The sequence below is a fragment of the Pinus tabuliformis genome, chromosome 1_1, assembly GCF_031772625.1.
Source record: "Pinus tabuliformis cultivar Carrire ecotype Pingquan chromosome 1_1, CPIR1, whole genome shotgun sequence".
Taxonomy (NCBI): Eukaryota; Viridiplantae; Streptophyta; class Pinopsida; order Pinales; family Pinaceae; genus Pinus; species Pinus tabuliformis.
In genome coordinates this window covers 365,410,776-365,433,315 of record NC_142297.1, presented here as the reverse complement: position 1 = coordinate 365,433,315, position 22,540 = coordinate 365,410,776, and the positions used below count along the sequence as shown (strand labels likewise).

Below are 22,540 nucleotides of genomic sequence, written 5' to 3'. Positions count from 1 at the left end.
CTCCTGTCCTAGATCTTCTTGGTTATTTGATAGGTTTAGGCAATGCACTTGTCCCTAGAGATTAGTGAGTAGTAGGCTCTGGGTGAGTATTAGATAGTCAATTCCATTTCATTCTGTAAAGAACAAATGGAAAAAATTGGCTTTATTATTTTTAGATGTGAATTGTATTTACTATGATCAGCGTCAAGCTGATTAAAGCAACTTGTGATATTTGGTTAATGCTTTGTGCAGGGCTCCATTGCCTGTTTTACTTGCATCATCAATATGTCAAGGCCTTCATATCAATGGGAAACTTATATGGCGTGATGGTCAAATTTTCTATAGATTGAAGCTTTAGAATAACTCTTTTGGTCTTGCAGCTACTGGACCTCTACAGGTGCAGTTCATAAAATGTGAAAATGGTTAAGATATTAGTTCTATTTACTGGAAATATTGCTAGTTTAATAGGATGTAGATGCACATCTATTTTGAATCCTTTTCCTAAGTTTTGTTCCTGGTAAATTAGGTGCCACCATTGAGCCTTCTAGCTCAGCACACACACTGCTACCAATGGTACTATTTCAAAACACATCTCTTGGACTAGCAAACGCTCTTTTGTAGGTGGAAGTAAAAAATAATCAACAACTTGTTTGGTATTTTAATGATAATATTTCATTTGAAGATTTCTTCACTGAGGATGGCAGGATGGAGTGTGCAACATTTCTGGACGTAATAATGAATGATAGGATCTAAATTTTAAGCTTTGTAATTTTTCTTCATTGAGGATGGCAAGATGGAGCGTGCAACATTTCTGGAGGTAATAATGAATGCTAGGACCATTCCCTCTTTGCCACTTTGCCTACGCCTTTGACTTTGTTGGATTTTTAGGACTTTTGGGTCAGAAGGACTGGGCGGGATGGACAAGTCCAAGAGATGAAAAGGGGAAGAGGAAGAGCACATAGATGGTGTGCTTGTTCTCTCCATTGAAAAGCTATAGGAAATCCAGCATGAGCTTGAGAGGGTAAGTTCTCATGCACTCTGAAAACTGCTTTTTGGGGTTATTTTATTTTATTTATTTATTTTTAAATTGGTTTTTTTCTTATCTTATTTTAAAACATTTTGCCCATTCCTTTCTCTATGTATTTATTTTTTGATTTATTGGTGCATCTGTGAATTTATTGAATTTTTGCTTGTCCGTGAGTTGCTTGATAATGATTTGTTAAATCCCTTAAGAGCGAGTTTCAGGAAAAGAGCGGTTTTTTTGGTAAACCCACAATTCGTCTTCATATTCTTTCAATCTTTGGATATGGACATTTTGATTGGTTTACATATATTGTTTTTCCAATAGTGTCGAGTAAATTATTTTAAGGAAAAATTGAAACTAGAACATCCTCAAATTAATTATTTCAGTTTTTTTGCCATATTCATTTATTGTTTGGGCATGAGTTGGTAAAGCTTGGGGTTCAACAAATGTAATGTTTTGTGCAACAATTCCTTATCAGTTATAGTCTACCTGTTTACGATTAGGTTCATAATGACCTGGTGACCTGAGGCTCTCTCAATGCAGTATGCTGCACTCCTAAATCCCTTTTGGTCTCAATTATAGTCTGCACATTTATGATAAGGTCACAGTGGCCTGGTCACTTGGGGTACTCCCGGCCTAGTCACTGCCCCCAAAGGATCTAACAAGGTTTTTGGACTTAATGGCAAAAGGTTGCAATTCTATTCGGCACCCGTCCTTAGGGAAGGGTAGACCTGCCTTCCCTATATGGTTGTTGACAGTTGGCTTATTCTTACATTCATCTTTTTATTAGTTGCTGGAAATCTCTCTTGGAGGAATTTGTGGATAGAGTTTAAGTTGGGTTCTGGATGACAATCAGAGTATTCCTACATTAAATATTTGTAATTTCATAGTTTCATTCAATTGAGGAAGAACTAGATTCATTGTATCACTTTTGTTTTCGCTTTCCCCACTAATATAGCGATGTTGCAGCTCTGGATTTTATTTTTTCCTTCTACTTTTTCTCTCTGAGATTGAATTTAAAGTTTCCAATACCTAGTAGAGCCTTTTTCTCTTCTATCATAAGATGCATGTGTGTGTAAACCTATGTAGATGATGAAATAAGTTTCGAGTGGATTGAAACAGTGAGATTTTGCTGTCGCGGTGGTGATGAATCATTTTTTCAATTGAGCATAACATGTCTATATGATATAATGGAGAAAAATGGAAAAAAAAGGCGAAATTTTTAAAGGGTACATTGAGCTGCTCTCTTTTGGCTATTCATCTCCAGTTATGTTGAATGTTAGAATTAGGGGCCAATTGCAAAACATTTTTTCTTTCATGAGACTGTAGAAGTTGGTCTCCAAATGAATTGAAAATGTCCTGGTGCACTCTGGGTTGTTCTATCACTAGTCTTACATGGGATGTTGTATTAAAGTCATTAAAGTTATTATTTTTTTAGTTATTATATGATGTCCAACTGTGTGTGGCCTTCTACATCAGTAAATTGCACTTGGGTATTATGGAAAATTGAGTCCTCAATTATATTTTGTGCTTTTCCTTTCACTACAGGGTCTTTAACATTCATTACTGTTTGATACGCTGAGCATTAAATATCATCTTCCCTTCTTTGTGCTTTTCCTTTCACTACAGGGTCTTTAACATTCAATATTGTTTGATATGTTGAGCATTATATATCATCTGCCCTTCACCATAAACCATAAAAAAAAAGCTTTCTTTATATATAATTTATTTGAATGAAAAAAAGGGAGAGAGCTGTTGTTTCAATTTCTCTATTGTGGCATACACCAAACTGTGAAATACATCATTTCTATTTTAACAAAATAAGCATGCAGTTCATCGAATTAAAAATCGAATTATATCAAAGCTACAAATCAGAACACTCATTTTTAAAAATCCCCCTATCAGGGAACGACATGTAAATATGCTTATTTCCATTAGAATCGAGTGTCAAGGCTATGATATGCAGCTTAATCTTATGAACATTGCAACCTATTTACATGAGATCGCCACTTTGAACTAATGGCATTCTAGGAAGGGGTGTCTTCCTTATGTACAATCTAAAACAAGTTCTTCGTTAGATATATCAAATTTTTTGATAATACAAAATTCAATAATCATGTGATTCTGGATCCTATGAATAGTAATAATGGGATACATATGATTGAGAATTGACCATGTTTGGCAATGTCTATTCTTAGTAATTAGGTAGGGAAGACTGCAACTGAAGAAGGTGATGATAGCAATCTACAACATAAGGCCTCTGAACTGGGTCTTGTTCCAAGCATCTATTACATAAATTCCTCAACAGCTCAGACACATTCAGCCCACTTGTCCTGAAAAGGTGTCCAGTACTCCACACATCAATTTTAACCCCATGAACACCCCTAGACATCTCAAGAGCATGGTTCAAGCCACTAAGATTATGAGGGTAAATTTGAGGTGCACCAATGGCATCCTCAAAATCTATTACAAACCACTCATCTGATTCAATGTTTTTCATCACGTTATCCCACCTGAGATCCTTGTGCATAAACAAAAGGGTGTGCAAAGACACCAGTACCTTGGTCACAAATTTCAGAGCTTCCACAAGCTGTTTGGGTTTGGTGTTTGGGTTTGTTCGTAGTTTTTAATTTTTATCTTTTTTCTTTAATTTAAAATCAACGACTATAAATGTAATTTTAAGGATTTCCATAACTCTTCACTTGGTTTGGTGTTTGGGTTTGTTCGTAGTTTTTAATTTTTATCTTTTAACTTTTTTCTTTAATTTAAAATCAATGACTATAAATGTAATTTTAAGGATTAGCATAACTCTTCACATAATTTTTTAAAGTGTGCTAGCTCAGTGGAAGAGCGTCTGCTTTAGGAGGTAACATGAATTAATAAATGATTTTGTAGTTCATTTTTAATTAAATGTTTTTTATATCAATTTATTTCAATGGTGAGATATTTTTGGATTCATTGTTTTATATTATCTCTAAAGAAACAAAAGTGATCTTTAAATAAATTTTTTATCGTCTCTAGAGAGACTATAGATAGTATTAAAGACATATTGTCTTTAATCCAAGTGTTGTCTTTAGAGAGACAAAAATGAAATTGTCTCTAGTGAGACAAAAATGAAATTTTCTCCTAAGAGACAATAATGGTTGTGTTGTATACTCTCTTTATAAAGACAATATTTTTTAAGACAATAATCTTTAAAACAATATACGTTAAGACAAAAATTTTTAAGGCAATAATATTTAAGACACTATTTTCTAAGACAATGACCTTTAAGACAATAATTTTTGAGACACTCGCTTAAATACAATATTTAAGACAATACACAATTTTTTTTGTCTTAAGTTAAGACAATTTACCCAAAAATTGTCTCAAATATTGTCTTAAAACCTTCCTTTATTAGTAGTGTAAACTAACTTTATATCAACACATAATCAGTCCTAGATAAACCAATAATCTTGCACTGCATTTATTCTTTCCCATACCTGTCATGCAATAATAATGTACTTAACAAAAACCAAAAGAAAAGAAATCAATAACACCTTTGTGTAGACCAAAAAGAAAGCGAAATCATGAACCATGACATATTTGTGCATATACTACAGTGAAGATTTATTTAACTGCATGTACTGCACTGAAGAAAAATGAAGCAAGATATCACATAGATATCTATAAATATGTAACAATAGGTACTCTTAACTTTAATTAGATATATTTAAATGAATATATACATTAAATTTAATTTTGATTGATAATTTTTTATTTAATTAATTATTCAATTAACTACTTATTAGGATATATCACGACCTAACCATCATATCATTAAAAGAATAACCACACAGGTAGGTTTTGTTCATACATAAATCAAAATTACAATATACGAGCATCCATCTTCTTCTATTTATAAGTAAATAGAGTATTTGGCTCTAAGCTAACTATATATCAACACATAGTCAGTCTTAGATAAATAGATAATCTTTGACTGCATTTATTCTTTCCCATACCTGCCATGCAATGAAAATGTAATTAACCCTAGGGAAAAGAAATTCATGACATATTTAATGCCAAAATTATTAACGATGACATATTTGTGCATATAGTGCAGTAGTGAAGCAAAAGCGAAGCATAAATTTCAGAGAGGAAAACAAAAGCCACTTAGTATAAGTTGGTCTAGTTAAGTTGCCATTACTTGGTATCATAAGTTGCTCTACAATTTTATCAGGCTATTGTTGCCGTCACCTTTGTTGTTGTCGCCGCTTTTGTTGTTGATCTTGGTGTTGTTATTGTTACTGATGACGAGATTGTTCATGGTATTCTTCATGGTTTTGCTGTTGTTGCTGTTGTTGCCACCGAGGATGGGATTCCCACAAATCTGGGTCTTGGGGCCAATGATGTTCTTGTCACCGCTGTCAAACCTATGGTCGACCTTGTTGTTATGGCCGCTGACATTATGCCCTGCTTGTATCAAATTGTTCATGTTGTTGGCTTACGGATGTTGAAGGCAACAAGATTCCCACTTTTGAAAAAAAATGGCTCGAGTTCAACAATACATAACGTGGACATTGATAAGTTACCATGAATCAGTGCTTAACATGGACATAGAATATGAGCAAATCAATGATATCTCACAGATTAGAAGTATACAACAATACCTAGAGCTGCAGTAGGGAAAATTCTGTAAGTAAGAGGTGAGAAATGCAACTCCATACCCTACCTTATATAGAAGTAGGCGAACTCCAAACTCAGATTTGAAAACCATCTACACTCCCAACCAGGGTCAAGTTTTGAAGTTTTCATGTATTAAATTTACATGAATGACATCATCGATCATGCAAAGACCAGCATCATGAGGATGACATATTATGGACGCCTTGTTGGGTACACGAGTTATTCCTTTTGAGATTGAAGTGTTTAATCATAAATGTGATTTCTTTAGTATTTGTGACTGTTCAAAAACTTTTACTTTTATCATGGGACCCACTGACCCTTCAGCATAATCTTGCATAATATTATTAAAAATATATATAGTTTTATCTAGTATCAAGTGCTTTCATGTAATAATATTAGTTGGATTCATAATAAGATTACTATTATAGATATTTGGTGGTTATTGAAGATATCTTTAAGGAAAAATAATTGAGTTCAAAATTGGAGGATTTACCTCTCAAATCAGTTGTGATGAATCTCTCATACTACTTTATAAACCATTCATTTGAACCTAAGTTGGTGTGGTGGAGAACCTATGGCCTACCTCCTTATATTTTGTTTCAAGTTGAAAAGAGGTTTCATAAAGCCTTTCCTTTGACCCCTACGATTTTGTTTTTACGAAGGAGTTTGAGATTGTAAGTGTTGTAGTCATTTTTAAAATTTCATGAATAAAGCTAGCCTGGCTGATCTCATTCACAAATTAAGGCATTGTGTTATGTAAGCTTAGCTATGATTTTTAATTATTAGCACAAGACACCATTAAAATCATGTCAATAGTTGGCATCTTCAATATACAAGTCTTAATAAAATCTATTCACGTGTTGGAAGTAAATCCAAGGATTATAGAAAGACAAATATGATGGGATGGATGATCAAATTCATGTATACCTTGCAAAGAAAAGGTTGTAAGATATTTCGAAGATTAACAAGGTGTCACAATCATAAGATAACCTTGCACTTGTTGAACCACACATGGTATGTTGAAGGAGAATGGTAGTTTTAAAAACCATTGGAAAAGCCTCAATGTACCACTCATAAATTGTTATGCTCTTGACATGCGAGAAATTCCAGAATACCAAATATGCAAAGAAATACAACCCAAAACATATAACAAAATGAGAAAAACAACAAGTATTTTATTATTAAGAGATGAAAGTAGTTTTCACTTGCCTCTTCGAGGGGGCAACCTCCAACATAGCAGAGCTCAATTACAAAATAAGACTTGATATATCTCAATGGAGAGTCTCTATCTTTTATATAGGATTCATAAATACAATACCACAGGTCATTACCATGGTTCTATCAATACCATCTATCTAATACCATGACCCATTTGCAGCTAACTATGGTCCCTTTCTTAAATGCGGGTCAACCACTTACAATTATTAAAACGAGATTTATTGAATCTTTGACTAACTATAACTATGACTCAACCCTATTACATAAATAAAGGGGTTAGGGTTGGTCCCTAACATAAATCCCAATGAGGTTTCTTGCAATCCTTATACAATGGTTGGAAAAGTAATTATTGACAAGGGAATTAATTACTTGATTTTCAACCAAAATAAATAAAATAGGGGAATTTATCTAAATGACAAGGGAGTATTAATCCCAACCAATTATGTCCAATGGAAGTTCAAGTTCATGGTTTGAAAATATCATCTAGAAAGTTATTATTCATGGAATTCCATTAAAAGTTACAAGCATAGAACCTGCCAAACTTTGGAGCCCCATTTCAAATATCAAGCATTATCCACTACCCCAAAGTTGTAAAATATTCACATATGCTTGTTTTTCTACTTTCATTTTACATTTTGAATTAGTTGTAGGAGTAATAACATTCCCTACGCCTTCCAAAAAAATATGTTGTTCCTTCTAAAAACCATTTCTCACAACCCTAAAGATGAGAGCCTAATTCACCATGAACTATATATTTTCACAACCTGCGTTACTAGGCAAACACCGTACAAGATTTTCCATGTAACGTTTGGAAAATTCTAGGATGCTTGTGATTGAATTCCCACCTAGGATTGTGTCTCTTTATGTGCCAAAATTTATAATTCTTCTCAGCAGGCCATGATGTCCATTGATTTTTCTTGAATTACTTTTCCTATAACTACTACATTTATTTATCAGATGTCAATACTTTCTAAAATACTTAAGAACAATGAAAATCCCTCGTCACAATATTTAAACTCTAATAACAATTCAAGTAAAACAACTATTGTCTCATTACCTCCTAAAAGTAGTCGCTCCTCTTGAAATTGTCTTTCCTTTCGAATTTTCTATCTTCTCAAATGCTTTTAGAGAAGCAATTTTGGTTATTTCTTTCGTACTAGGATATTGTAGATGAAGCTATGATGGGAATGATGAAATATATTTTTTCGCTAATCCCCCATTAAAAATGCATTATGAGAAATATAACTACTACGCTTATATGCATGCATGTTAACCATTTATTTGGTATATGCATATTTGGATCTATATTTTGAACTTATACAAATTATCCTTAATTATGGAAGTATTGTTCATTGACTATTTCATTTAAAAAGAATTAATTGCAATTGACCTTAACCCCATTGTTGAATGGTGATAATTTTGTCAAAATATTAGAAAAACCATAAAGAAAGTCTACTTGGCTTATAGGGCTCCACTAATGTGCAAATATTGCATGATTGAATCTTGTAATATCCCAACATCAAAATTTTAATGAGATATGGTACACTCTAGATGTTCTAATGAAATTCTTGCACTAAAAACACCTAACACAATAAAGATCTAAGAATGCAGCGTCTTGTTTATGTAAATAAATAGAAACAAAATTACATGCCCACACAAGACCTACTAAATCTCGTGCCTTGGCATGTATGGCTACCCATCAACAAAGAAATTAAATATATTGAAACACAATCATAAATCCTAGATGGATCCACCGCACAAATTACTCCCATGGGTTTTCATACCTACAATCAACTAGAACTAGCCTTGCCAAGTTCACAACAAAAGCCAAATAGATAAATAACTCTCATATCCCCTTTTATAGGCTTGATTGACTCTTTAGAGACTTTATTTTATTGTTTTCCCTCGAAAAACAAAGGAAAATACCATGGGCCAATGCCATGGGCAACTGTCACATTAAATACCATGGGAATATTCCATCCATTTCGACCATATCCAAATATATATATATATATATATATATATATATATATATATATATATATATATATATATATATATATATATAATATATATATATATATATATATATATATATATATATATATATATATATATATATATATATATATATATATATATTTCCAATTACAAATCCTCCCACCCAAAGATTGTTTGCCCTCAAGTAATCCACTTCTATCAACAAAATATTGATACCAAGATCCCATACAACCCAATGTGTTATTCCATGCCTCCATTCTAATTGATCATGAATGGATCCTTTGATACCTGAATCCAAAACAATCCTTTTGTCAACTCTACCCCCAATGGATTCTCCTATATCCCAATGCCACCTAAGTCCTAGGTCATGTTGGTTATGACATCACCTCAGCCCTCCATCATTGCTTGTGCTTGAGGGCCAAAGTTTCAATATGGCCTTGGCTAAGAGTATCCCGCCAATAGAGTTCCAACTCATAATCTTTCATAAATCCATCTCGTGGGAACTATATAATGCATGAATCCCTACAAATGGACTAAATCTACCATGTTGATGTTGCCTAATGCTCAACTCATGTTGCTCAACCCGATCACCCATCATGATCCATTTGTATAACTCTTCCATGCTATCCCCAATGTATAATGTTAGGTTGGTAGAGCTGCAAGCCTTATTTATGTACTCTTGTAGAGGGCTGCTCTGCAACTCCCAAATGTACTCTTCTTCCTGCCTTGTGAGGGACTTGAGTTGTTGTTATAGACATTTTTGTGCCTCGCAGCATGGAGCATGAAATGTCGATAATTATAGGGATCCTTAGTCCCTAAACATGTTGTTCTTACCCCTAGAGGAACAAGGTCAGCAAACCACAGCACTTCCTATCAGTTCTCCACCTGAAAACACTCAAAAACAGGCTATTTTTGGATCATGTCAGCTGCTCCACTGAGCATCTGCGCTGAATGTCAACTGCTCCTCCTTGTACCTGCGCTGAAAGTCAAAACCAATGAAGGCTACCTGCGCTGGGCGAGATTGGCCAAGTGGCACAGTCATTCTGCAAGGTGTCAACTGCCCAGGAAGCTTCCAAACTGACACTTGGTTCAAGGAATTCGCCCTATGATGAGTAAGAGGTACTTGATCTCCATGTGGAAGCAAGGACCTCCAAGTGGACTCAAGAACTGAAGTTTAACTGAAGAGGGAGAGGACACAAGGCAGCTTTATGTCAGTCTCAAGCTGACTCATCCTTTCTCCTTCTACCCTATATATAGAGCTCTTCTATGAGGTCTAGGGAGGCTGGAATTTTGTGCAAAGTAAGGAAGTGCTGTTGGTTTACAGTTAGAGTTATTGGGTGATTGCTTTTATAGAGGAGAAGAGGATATTTCTTGCTGCTGGGGAGGTGCTGCTGGATTGGAGCCATTTATGGTTGTAACCTTCTCAGAACCTTTATCTTCTATCAAGAAAGCTTTTGATGTTCTCCTATATACTTGTATTGCAATGATGTATTGTTTTTATCTGTATATTTGATCCATTCTAATCCATGCATCAGTTATGAGTACATGTTTCTTGTAGTTTCCCTCTCTTGTTTTTGCAGGATCTTTGTGTAGCTGGGCCGGCAAAAGGAGTTAAAAGCTGGGAACAAGAGGAAAAGAGAGAAGACAGGATCGACAAAAGCGAAAGACATCGGTTGGTCAATCTTTTCTTCCTTCTCTGTACTTTCATAAAGGAAAAATATCAAAGATTTACTTTCAGTTGTTGCTAAGGAACTATCACCCTTAGAGTAGGGATAGGGTCATTCCGAGTCGGATACTTTTCCCCACAACAAGGACCTCCAAGTGGACTCAAGAACTGAAGTTTAACTGAAGAGGGAGAGGACACAAGGCAGCTTTATGTCAGTCTCAAGCTGACTCATCCTTTCTCCTTCTACCCTATATATAGAGCTCTTCTATGAGGTCTAGGGAGGCTGGAATTTTGTGCAAAGTAAGGAAGTGCTGTTGGTTTACAGTTAGAGTTATTGGGTGATTGCTTTTATAGAGGAGAAGAGGAGATTTCTTGCTGCTGGGGAGGTGCTGCTGGATTGGAGCCATTTATGGTTGTAACCTTCTCAGAACCTTTATCTTCTATCAATAAAGCTTTTGATGTTCTCCTATATACTTGTATTGCAATGATGTATTGTTTTTATCTGTATATTTGATCCATTCTAATCCATGCATCAGTTATGAGTACATGTTTCTTGTAGTTTCCCTCTCTTGTTTTTGCAGGATCTTTGTGTAGCTGGGCCGGCAAAAGGAGCAAGGAGCTGGGAACAAGAGGCAAAGAGAGAAGACAGGATCGACAAAAGCGAAAGACATCGGTTGGTCAATCTTTTCTTCCTTCTCTGTACTTTCATAAAGGAAAAATATCAAAGCTTTACTTTCAGTTGTTGCTAAGGAACTATCACCCTTAGAGTAGGGATAGGGTCATTCCGAGTCGGATACTTTTCCCCACAACAAACTGGCGACTCCGCTGGGGAGCCTAGTATCTTGTTGGTTTATTGTGTTTCTTGCTATTCATCTCATAAACAAGGAGAGCACCAAATCGAACTGCAATTGAGTCCTTCAATTGCAAAGTAGAGGGCAGCTTCTCTGGCTCAGTTTCTGAGCAAGTTTATGATTTGAAGAGCTGATCCACAAGGACTCTTGTGCTCTTTGTGATAGCTTTTCATCCTCTTGATCATCCCTTAGCTTGTACTTGACCTATAGCTTTTTATTTCAGCAAAAACAGTGAATTTTTGAGCTTTTTATGACCCGGAAATCCTTGTAAACGCAACTCTCGTGTCTCAGTGCAGGTTGCCCAAAGGCAGTCTGCATTTCAGCGCAGGTACTCCCTTCGGGAACTGCGCTGAGAGTCAGTTTGACAGACCAGAGCCTGCGCTGAACCAGTTAGGCTATGTCTTGCTAAGGTTTCCTACTGAGTCTTAGCCCTGTTTTCACTGTTATTTTGCTACTGATTGCTTGTCATTTGTACTTGCTGTAAACCAACTTTCCTTGACATTATTCCACCTCAGTTGTGTGATGAAACTGTGATTGTTCTTTCAGTATTTCTTGTTTCAGTTACAGTTTCCCATTGTGAAAAGCAAACCAGTCTAGCTGTGGCCTCTTAGATCCTGAACTGTGAAAGTGTCTTTGTGATCTTAAGAGCTAGTTTTATTACTGTTCATGGCTGTTTGAGTTTGTTTGTTTTTCATTTTATGGTTTGAATTCATACATTTTTAGTGTCGAAACAAGTACCTGTAAGGCGTCTTTTGATTTTAGACAAAACTTGTTTGTTTACGCTTCAAATTGAATTCGAAAATTATACGACAGTTTCCTTTTGTCTTACATCAACATTAAGGGAAAAGAAAAGAAATACGTGCATCTTGCATTTGCATTTTTTGATAAGTTTGTGTGATTGATCTAGGAGAAAGTGCATTAGTTTGTGCTTTGTGCTCTGTGTGGAAAGATAATGTTTTTCTCTCCCCTCAGTAGTTAGGATTTTCAAATCTAAAAAGATTGTAAAGCTTGCTTATCATTTTAGCTGCATTTAGGAATTTGTACCAATACATCTCGTGGTGATCCTGAAAGACAAACTGCTAAACAAGATCAACTTAAAATATATTGAATGAATCTAAAAACGCTTTGTAACATAACACTCACAATAGAGGTCTAGGTAGAGACGTGTTCCGGCGTCGTTAAACGTAGTGACTGTCGATCTCTACGAAGGTGGGTGATTCCTCCTGAGGGACGATAGCACTAATACGGACTTGTGCTCCCGCGTACCGTCACGTATATTGGGAGACCCCTATAGGCATTTATCCTTTATCCTTAGGAAGTCGTGTCGACCGCCCTACTGATCGCGATGCAGTGAACACAGCATTCACGAAGATCGACCACCCGTACCGTAAAACGTATTCTGTGGTTTCGCGAAAGGTTTGGCACACCCTCTGCCTAGATCTCCAGAGCAGTTTCTTTTGGCCTTTTTCAAACTCTATAACTGAAAAAGTCCAACCGAGCATTTGTCACTTCGAGCTCGTTAATACATCGAAGGCGACTAGAGTCATCTTTAGCTTTTTCTCGACTCTTAAAACATGAAAAAGCAAAGTTGTGTCTAAAAGCGTCTAATAAAATTCATTCAATACGGAAACATAATTCCCCTTTTTGTATTTTAGTTGATCAAGTAATCCGCAACCGTGGAGGAAAGTCAATTAAAATTCCGTCGCTCGAGGAGACTCGCGAGTCAACCGTCTTTGTCTCCGGAATCGAGAGTAGTACGGATGAAGCGAAATCGCTTGACCGGGTCAAAATCTCCCATTAAAGTTAGAACAACAGTTCCGACAACATCTGAGATTCTGGTCACTCCTAATATTTCTGGAATCCCTGCCTCTATTGAAGAAGTTCAACAGCAACAGAGGGACAATTGTACTGATCCTAGTCTGAGGACAAGTACTTGCATAACTGAACCAGTTCCATCTGAAACCGGTCCACAGAGTCTTGTTGCTCAAACAACTGTCGCTGTCGAAGCAACCCCTTCTTCGGCACCAGAAATCTTTTACGGACCTGACAGTCTTCCTCTTCCTCCTGGTCTGATTGCAATAGAGGAAATCGTAGAGGACCAGCAAGCAAATACTCCAACTCATTTTGGAGTAGGCGCCACTCTTTTTCCTTCTGCATCAGAAGTTTGTCCATCGCCACTGGAAGTTCCTGTAGAATCGTTAGGCAGTTTATTGGATAGACTTAAAATGTCTGAGCAACCGTCGACATCTAGGACTGTGCCAAATGACACAGCGACAGCCGAAACTCCTGCTGTCACTCCAACGATGTTTGCCGGCATACCAGCTGTCCCGACTAGCTCTCATCAGCTAGAAGGAGTCCACCCAGGGACTATTACGACAACTTGGTCTGTTCCAGTTTGTTCTTCCGGTATAATACCCGGTAATTCTTATGTTGAAACTAGACAAATTGATCCCTTTGGAAATCAGTCTGGGCCATCCAGTCCTCAAAGGCAATCTATACCCTTGAGTTCCGGATTGTTACCATATGGGGGGCAATATGCCCTTTCACTTCCCCTTTCGGGGGGATACCCATACGGCAGTTTTCAACAACATTTAGGTTTGACTGAAGTAACGACGAGTGGTTGGGTACCTATGTTACCCCAACAACCAAGAGTTGTATATTCCATGCAACAGTGTGTACCTATGTCTAGTATCCCGACGACGCCAGCAATTGTAACCGTGTCGCAAGTTCAATCGATGCCTGTTGTATGTCAACCCCAAGTTGTAATGCAACAGCCCATTGAACCTGCAACACAACCACAATCGCCAACTGCCGGGACGACACAGACACAAACGGGAACCATAACCCCGCATCTTGGTCCGTCGGTTAGTATCGCACATCAAAACATGGCTTCGCAACCATGGATGGTGCAATACCAACAACCTCAGTTTCAACAGGTGTACCAGGGATCTGAACAACAGATCTTTGCGAATAGTGGGCAACCCTATATTCAGAACGGGTTAAATCAACCACTTTACAGTGGCCAAGCCCACCAGCCATATCAGTCATATCAACATCAGTTGCATTACGCTGGTATGCAAAGGCCTACTGCTCAGGCGATTCCATCGTATCCTGGGTACGCCTCACCAAACCTGAATCAGCAGTTGCCATTCGTGGCAACTCTAGAATTACCAGATTTACATCGATTGACGAACGATCCAATCGCCTATGCCCATTGGTGGCCAGCGATTCCTCACAAACTTCCTTCGGACATTCCTAAATTCAATGGAAATCCTGGCGAAGACCCGTCGAATCATGTGATGACATTCCATCTGTGGTGTTCGTCGAATACCTTGAATGATGATTCGATAAGGCTTCGCCTTTTCCAGAGGACATTGACTGGTCCGGCGGCTAAATGGTATATTGAATTACCTAGAGCCTCTTTCGACAATTTTAGTTCCCTAGCCACGACTTTCTTAACACACTTTCAGTTACCTATAAGGTACGAAACTGGAACAGAGATCTTGACCAATTTCAAGCAGACAACGGCCACACATATATCAGATCATACACATGAGTGGCGTCGTCGTCGCAGAATGGTAAAGACCTATGTTCCAGATCAGCTATTAGCTGAGTGGTTTATAAAGTCGCTTCTTCCTGCTATAACAGAAGATGTGGCCAAAGGAGGCGTCGTAACAGAGGAGCAGGTTATTGCTCGTGCTCAATATTTGGACTTAGTATATACTCAGTCGGGCACGCTCTATGATAAGATACCTGACGCCCCCAGACCATAATTTTCAATCCCTCCTCCTCCCGGATCAAATAGTGACTCTCATGCCGGTGATGGCGTGATTGGAACTGCAAATGCTAAGTCGACAAGGGATTCAAATAAGAAAGCCCGTAAGACTTCGAATCAAAAAGCAAATCAAGAGATTCTTGCTTCGGAGGTAAATGCTGTATCTACGGATAAAGGCAAAAACTCCAATCAACCAGGAAGCAAGAAGAAACAAAACAAAGGGAAGAAGAAGAAACAGGGTGAGTCATCCCCTCAAAAAACTCCTTCAAACCCTCCTGGGCAAGGGAAACAAATTTATCCATGTCAGATATGCGATGAAAAGGATGACTCGATAAAGAACTGTCCGTTCAAAGCTGAGTTAAAGAGGTTCTTTAAAAGTTCCCAAACTTCAGCTGTGTTGACTGATCCATTTCCCACCCCAGGTCAAAATATGGTTGATAGTGGAAATGCTTCCCCGTCACAAGTGCTTATGTTGTCGGTTTCTAAGAAAAACGATGCTTTGATCTTGACCAGGAATAAAGATTATGGGAATCCGCCGGTGTCGAACGACAAAGGGAAAGATCAACCCAGTAGTTCGACAACAACTTCGGCAGAAGCTGTACCCCCCCTCACGCATGAATTAACAATAAAACCACCTAAGGGAGTAGTACACAAGTCGACATTTAATCCTCGCGCCAAAGCAGCGCAGCATTATAACATAGTGGAAGATTTGGCCCAATCGCCATCTGCTATGTCGACTCTTGAGGTACTGCAAAATTGTCCATCCCAAAGGCAGGCATTGTTATCAGCAATTGGTGGAGTGGATCCTAAAGATTCCAATCTTGTATCCTTTGATCATAGAGGATATGATCCTCAGTTACCAGCGCAACTAGCTTTCCTTATTCAAGTGAAAGCACTCAACAAAACTGTTCATAGAACGATTATTGATGAGGGAGCATCGACATGTATCATGTCGATGAGTTGCTGGAAAACTCTTGGATCTCCAACCTTGTCGCGATCTTCGACGAAATTGAAAGCATTTGACGGTAGGACGTACACTCCGTACGGTATCCTAAATAACTTTAAGGTTGAACTAGGAGGAAAAACAGTGGAAATTGATGTTGAAGTCATTGATGGCAATCTTGACTATAACATCCTACTGGGAAGACCATGGATATATGCCATGGCAGCTGTAGTGTCGACATATTTTAGGAAGATCGCATTCCCGTTTGAAGGAGGGATTACGATCGTCGATCAACAGAATTTCCTCCCTAATGGTTCACAAGTTACTGGAAGCATTCCCATGATCCATGGGAGCGACCATTCAGTGCAAGATATCGGAGTAGGCTTGCTAAAAGATCCCACAATGATGGGAACTTTTGCGTTGCCACCTCCTTTCCATGTAAGGGATATCCCGTTTGTAGCAACATGCAACATGGTATCTTCTTCGAAGGTCGCAGGAGACAAAGTCGTCATGGATTATCAAGTGGTTTTGCCACCTAGCCCTATAGAAATATTGTAGCAATCAATGTTTCAGGCATGGGAGGCGAGCCCAAATCAACGCTCGTCAAGCGTTTGGGTAGATAGGTCTGGAGAATATGGTACCCCATTAGATCCATGGTCAAAAGTTCATGGGACTGACGAAGGAATCTTACAATCAATGATGATTGAGGGGGCACCATGGAATGATCACCACCATCGTTCCCTTCTTCCAGAGTGTGAAGAAGAAACTCAACACGACCTATATCACCCTTCAGTGTTTGAATTCCTAACAAATACTGTAAATATGGTGGAGCGAAACCTATCCAATATTGAAGAGACCGTAGCCATAAACATCTCGACAAAACCTGATATTGTAGAGAATATTCATGTCGGCAAAAGTTGTTCCCCTTCAGAACTGGAAATATATGGTGCTCTCTTTCGCAAATTTAGAGATGTCTTTGCATGGTCATATGATGAAATGCCAGGCATTGACTCGAGCATAGTTGAACATGAGATTAAAATGTATCCTGATGTCAAACCAGTAAGACAACGGCTTCAGCAGGTGCACCCCAAGAAAGCCGCTGCCATTAAGGCAGAAGTTGAAAAACTTCTCCATGCTGGATTCATCTACCCGGTTCCTCTAACCGATTGGGTATCGAATATTGTCCCTGTTATGAAAAAACAAGGGACGATAAGAGTGTGCGTCGACTATAGGGATGTAAACCAAGCTTGTCCAAAGGACAACTACCCTACACCCTTCATCGACCAGATAATTGATGAATGCGCCGGATGTGAAATCTTTTCCTTTATGGATGGATTTTCCAGGTATAATCAAATAAATATCCGCCCACAGGACCAGTCTAAGACTGCATTTATTTGTCTGTGGGGCACATTCGCTTATCGAAAATTACCCTTTGGTTTAAAGAACGCAGGGGCGACGTTTCAGAGGGCAATGAATTATGCCTTCCATGACATCAAGAACATCGTTCAACCTTACCTCGACGATCTTCCGGCTCATTCGCGGAAACGGACTGATCATCCGCGACATTTGAGAGCAATATTTCTACGTTGCCGACACTACAAGATAAGACTCAATCCGCACAAGTGTGTGTTTTGCGTCGGTTCTGGTCGTTTACTTGGCTTTGTAGTCTCTAAGGATGGGATTCGTCTCGACCCCTGTAAGGTTCAGGCAATCATTAATTTGCCTCCACCTTCAAATTTGCTTCAGATTCAGAAACTCCAAGGGAAAGCAAACTTTCTGAGGAGGTTCATTCCAAATTACGCAGAACTTGCCAAAGGTTATACTCGTCTTTTGAAAAAAGATATACCTTTTGTCTGGGACCAGGTTGAAAGATTCCCTAGTAAGAGCATCATTAATGTACGCCCCGGACTATCAAAGAGATTTTAACCTGTATCTAGCTGCAGCAGATACGACCATTGCGATGGTCTTAGTGCAAGAAGTCGATGGAATTGAACATCCTATTTATTATTTAAGTAAAAACTTAAATCACACCGAAAGTAAATATTCCTATGTTGAAAAACTAGCGCTTGCTGCTGTTCAAGCGATTCAAAGGTTTCGACATTATGTCCTCTTTAGGAAAACTACCATTCTGTCAGATTGCAACCCCATGACGTATATACTATCGCGACAGTTGCTTGGGGGCAAATATTCAAAATGGATAGCAATCCTTCAAGAGTTTGATTTGGATTTTGTAAAATCCAAATCAAAGAAAGCTCTAGTTTTCGCGGAATTATTATGCGATCTCCCATCGTCGTCCAACGATGAAACATCAGAAGAGTCAATCGTGGATGAAAATTTGTTTCTGATATCAGTAAGCGATGAGTGGTATGGAGACATCATTATTTATCTCCAAACCCAAAAATTTAGGCCTAATACTTCACACTCGGAACAGAAGCGTATACGATACCAATCTAAAGACTACATGATCGTCGGTGATACACTTTACCGTCGTGGTGTCGATACGGTTCTGAGGAGGTGCCTTACCCATGAGGAGGCCGAGAAAGCCCTGAATGATTGTCATTCAGGCGCGTGCGGGGGGCATCAATCTGGATATGCAACAGCACAAAGAATCTTACGAGCAGGATATTTCTGGCCAACTATGTTTAAAGATTGCATAATAGCTGTCAGAAGTTGCCATGCGTGTCAGATCTTTGATAGCAAAACCAGGAGACCGCCCGCACCTTTGCAGCCTATAGTTGCTGTTGGGCCTTTCGCCAAGTGGGGCATCGATTTCATGCAATGTAACCCCACCTCGACCGGGGGGCATGGGTATATTATAGTCGCTGTTGACTATTTTACCAAATGGGCCAAGGCGATGCCTACATTGGATAACACTGGTGAAACAGCTGCCCTTTTCTTTTCTAATCATGTAGTTGCCAGGTTCGGCGTTCCGCAGGCTATAGTGACAGATCATGGATCGCATTTTCACAATCACATGATGGTTGAATTAGCTGCCAAACTAGGGCTATCTCACGACAGCTCTACCCCATATTATCCACAAGCCAACGAACAAGTTGAGGCAATCAACAAGGTCCTGAAGCGTATGTTGCAAAGGATGATCGGTGTTCACAAAAGAAGATGGCACCTACTCCTGTACTCAGCATTGTGGGCTTACCGAACCTCGGTAAAGAACGCCACTGGGTTCACACCATTCAAATTGGTGTATGGCCTGGAGGCAGTCTTACCGATCCAGTGCAAAATTTCGTCTCTTAAACTCGCAATTGACCTCCTCCCCGGAACCTCAGAAGAAGAGGCTCGTTTCTTGGAATTGATCCAGTTGGATGAAAACCGTCGTGACGCCGCTTTGGCGAACGAAGCCCATAAGAAACGAGTCAAGGCACAGTTCGACAAGAATGTCAAACCTCGTATCTTCTCTGAGGGTGACTTGGTTTTGCTTTACGACCAAGAATCCGACAAATTAGGAGCAGGAAAATTTAAGTCCTTATGGATGGGTCCCTATATTTTTAAAAGGGTGTTAGCAAAAGGAGCCTATGAGTTAATGGATTATGATGGGATACCACTGGCGCAACCCCGCAACGGGTTGTACCTCAAGCGTTACTATGCCTGAATAGTAACCTGAGTGCTTTTGTTGTATTTTGTTTTCGCTAAAGTGTTTGTTTCGGTTTAGTAATCCACCCTTCTCGTTTGTTGCAGATGTCGAATTTTTCTGAGACATATGTAGGATATGCCAACGGAGCGAGTCGTAGTACGCGGAATTTGTCCTCCGCAGCCTGGGCCATTTTTGATCCAAGCGGCGAGTTAGTGAGTTTCAGAGGTGTGTGTATTGGGCAGACCACGAACAACATCGCTGAGTATAGCACGTTGATTGAACTCCTCTCTGATACCATCGCTCATGGTATACGCCGACTAATTGTTAGGCTAGACTCACAACTTGTGATACTACAACTCACTGGTTTATATTCAGTCCGCAATCCAGCTATTTATCGAATGTTTCTAAGGGTTAAGATTTTGGAAAGAGAGTTTGATTCAATTCAATACCAACATATTTCCAGAAACTTGAACACATTAACAGATTCATTAGCAAACTATGTATTAGATAGACATTTACGACATATATAAAAAGAGATGCATCGGTGCTATGCAAGTGGATCACAAATAAACCAGAATAAACCCCGAAAATCGAAATATATAAATCTGTTTATAGTTTGTACAAGATGTGCTGTAATCAAAACAAAATTGGTTGTATGACCTAGAACTCAAAAGATGCTAGGGGGCACCCTAGCCTAGTGGTGCTCATGATAGTACGTCACGGTCTGTGCAATCATGCGCAAGAGACGAGTCCATCGTCTAGGCACGCCAATAGTGTGCCGCTGCAACTGTAAAGGTAACTCGTCAATCTGTACATTCGGAAGACCACGAGTAAGGCTCTCAACCTGCTCCTGCACAGCTGTAAGTGTCTCAGTATCACCAAGGTCGCGAATAACAACTCTCCTAGCAGGCTCTGCTGCTGGGGCAACAGCTGGCGATCGTGGACGGGCTGCTGGACGAACAGGACCAACATCTGCATGCACCCAAGAGTTTGATTAGTTTTGCACAGTAACATCATGAGTAAAAACAATAAACAGTGATATGGTCAGAGATTTTACCAATAGCGCCCCATTGCTCGCCATCCGGTAGCACCAAGTCCGGATCACCTCGGTAGTCCATACCCACATATGGATACTCAGAAAACACCATCTCCTGACGCTCGAACCACCTAAAGAAGGCCTCAGTGAAAGTAATCTGAGGTTGACCAGCATGTTGGGACATGTGGTCAACCCACCTCTGCATGCGTGGCTCGGTCGGAGAAGGCAAGTCAAGTATGATGTACTGAGGCTGCATCAATGGGATTTTCTCCAAGGCGAAGGCAGTCAGAATAGAACCAAATCCAAAGTTCTGCAGCCTCCCGTCCTTTACCTTGGTCAATTGACTTTTCATCTGAACAAGTACTGCATCACACCAGTTAAACACTTTCGGTTGGAGACACTCCAAGGCGTGCTGCATGTAAGATCTGTTGGCAACATGTAAAGCTGCGCTACCGGCCATCCTACCAATGGTAAACAGAATGGACCTAAGAGACCTGTCAGTGATGTCACGGATATTGATCTTGCCGTCTTTGCTCGGCTGTGAACCTTCCCCGCAATACTGACGGATATAGTCTCTGGTGGAATTAGTCCCTCGAGCCGTACCTGACAAAGAAATGGGGGCACCCCGCCTTGACAACCCAGTCAAGAAGTACATGTCCTCTATGGTCAAGGGGATGGTTTTCCCCTTAATCTGGAATACTTGGTTAACAGGATCCCAAGCATCAAGCATATACTGCAGTAAAGAAATCTGTGCTCTCATGCTAGAGATACGGAAGAACTTCAGTAGGCCACAGTTCCGAAGCGCGTTCACCGTGACCGGGTCATGGAGTGCAACCATGTCCTCTGCTTCATGTTCTCGTTCTCGCCATGTAAGGGACATTTTGTTCAAAGTTCCCTGCAAGCAAACAAGAGAAGGAGTAAGTTCCTAATTTTGATGAAAAAACTGGCGAAAAATCATCAAAGATCACATGCAGGATCAGTTTTTCTAGGCCCAGCGCAGGCAGAGAGTCTCTCCCCTGCGCTGAGGCGCAGTCTGCCTTAAGACAAACTGGCATGCAGCGGAGGTTTCGAAAGGAGAACCTGCGCTGATGCCAGGGCGCCTTGATGAAACCCCTGAGGCTCAGAAACCCTGAAAAATGTGCATGAAACTGAAAAAGGAAACCATGAAAGTGAAGGGCTAAGGTTTAGCTCCTACCTGGTCCAAACGGCGCCGAAAATCGTCCACAGAATCTCCCGGAATCAGCTGGTGAAAATCAAGGAAGAAGAGGCACCTCCAGAGCTCCAACAAGCAAAATGCAAATGAAATGGTAAATGAGAGGTAAAAACACCTTTTTATGACTTTTTACGCAGTTTAAAGTTAAATATTAGGGTTATAATCTCATTTTCATGCAAATATTGTCCATTTCTAACAAAGTTTGTTGCAGCAATTGAAGGTGAAGTACTACATTTGAAAAGAGAAAAGCTAGTAAAAGTAAAAAATCAAATTTGACCATGAATCGAGCAGTTTTACTGCGGAATTTATGCTCGTTAAAAAATAGAAAAGCGTGAGCAAAAGTTTCCACCAGAGTTCAAGCTCATTAAAAAATGAACCTATCCCGGTAAATAACCATTGCGATCGTAAATTTATCAGCCTTAAAAGCCTTGGTCGTGTTTTCATCCATCACCTCCACCGTCATTTGGCCGGTCGTTCACCCCCATATGATTGTTTACCCATTTTGAGGAACAGCTGCGAAGAGTGATTTCACCTGGACATCCTTGTGACACTACCGTGATTGGAAAATTCCAACTTGTAC

General features: G+C 39.3%; 1 pseudogene; it reads left to right on the top strand.

The window, feature by feature from the left end:
• Positions 1-772: 772 nt before the first annotated feature.
• LOC149213119 (polygalacturonate 4-alpha-galacturonosyltransferase-like) overlaps positions 773-22,540 on the top strand; it is an 83,162-nt pseudogene continuing 61,394 nt past the window's right edge.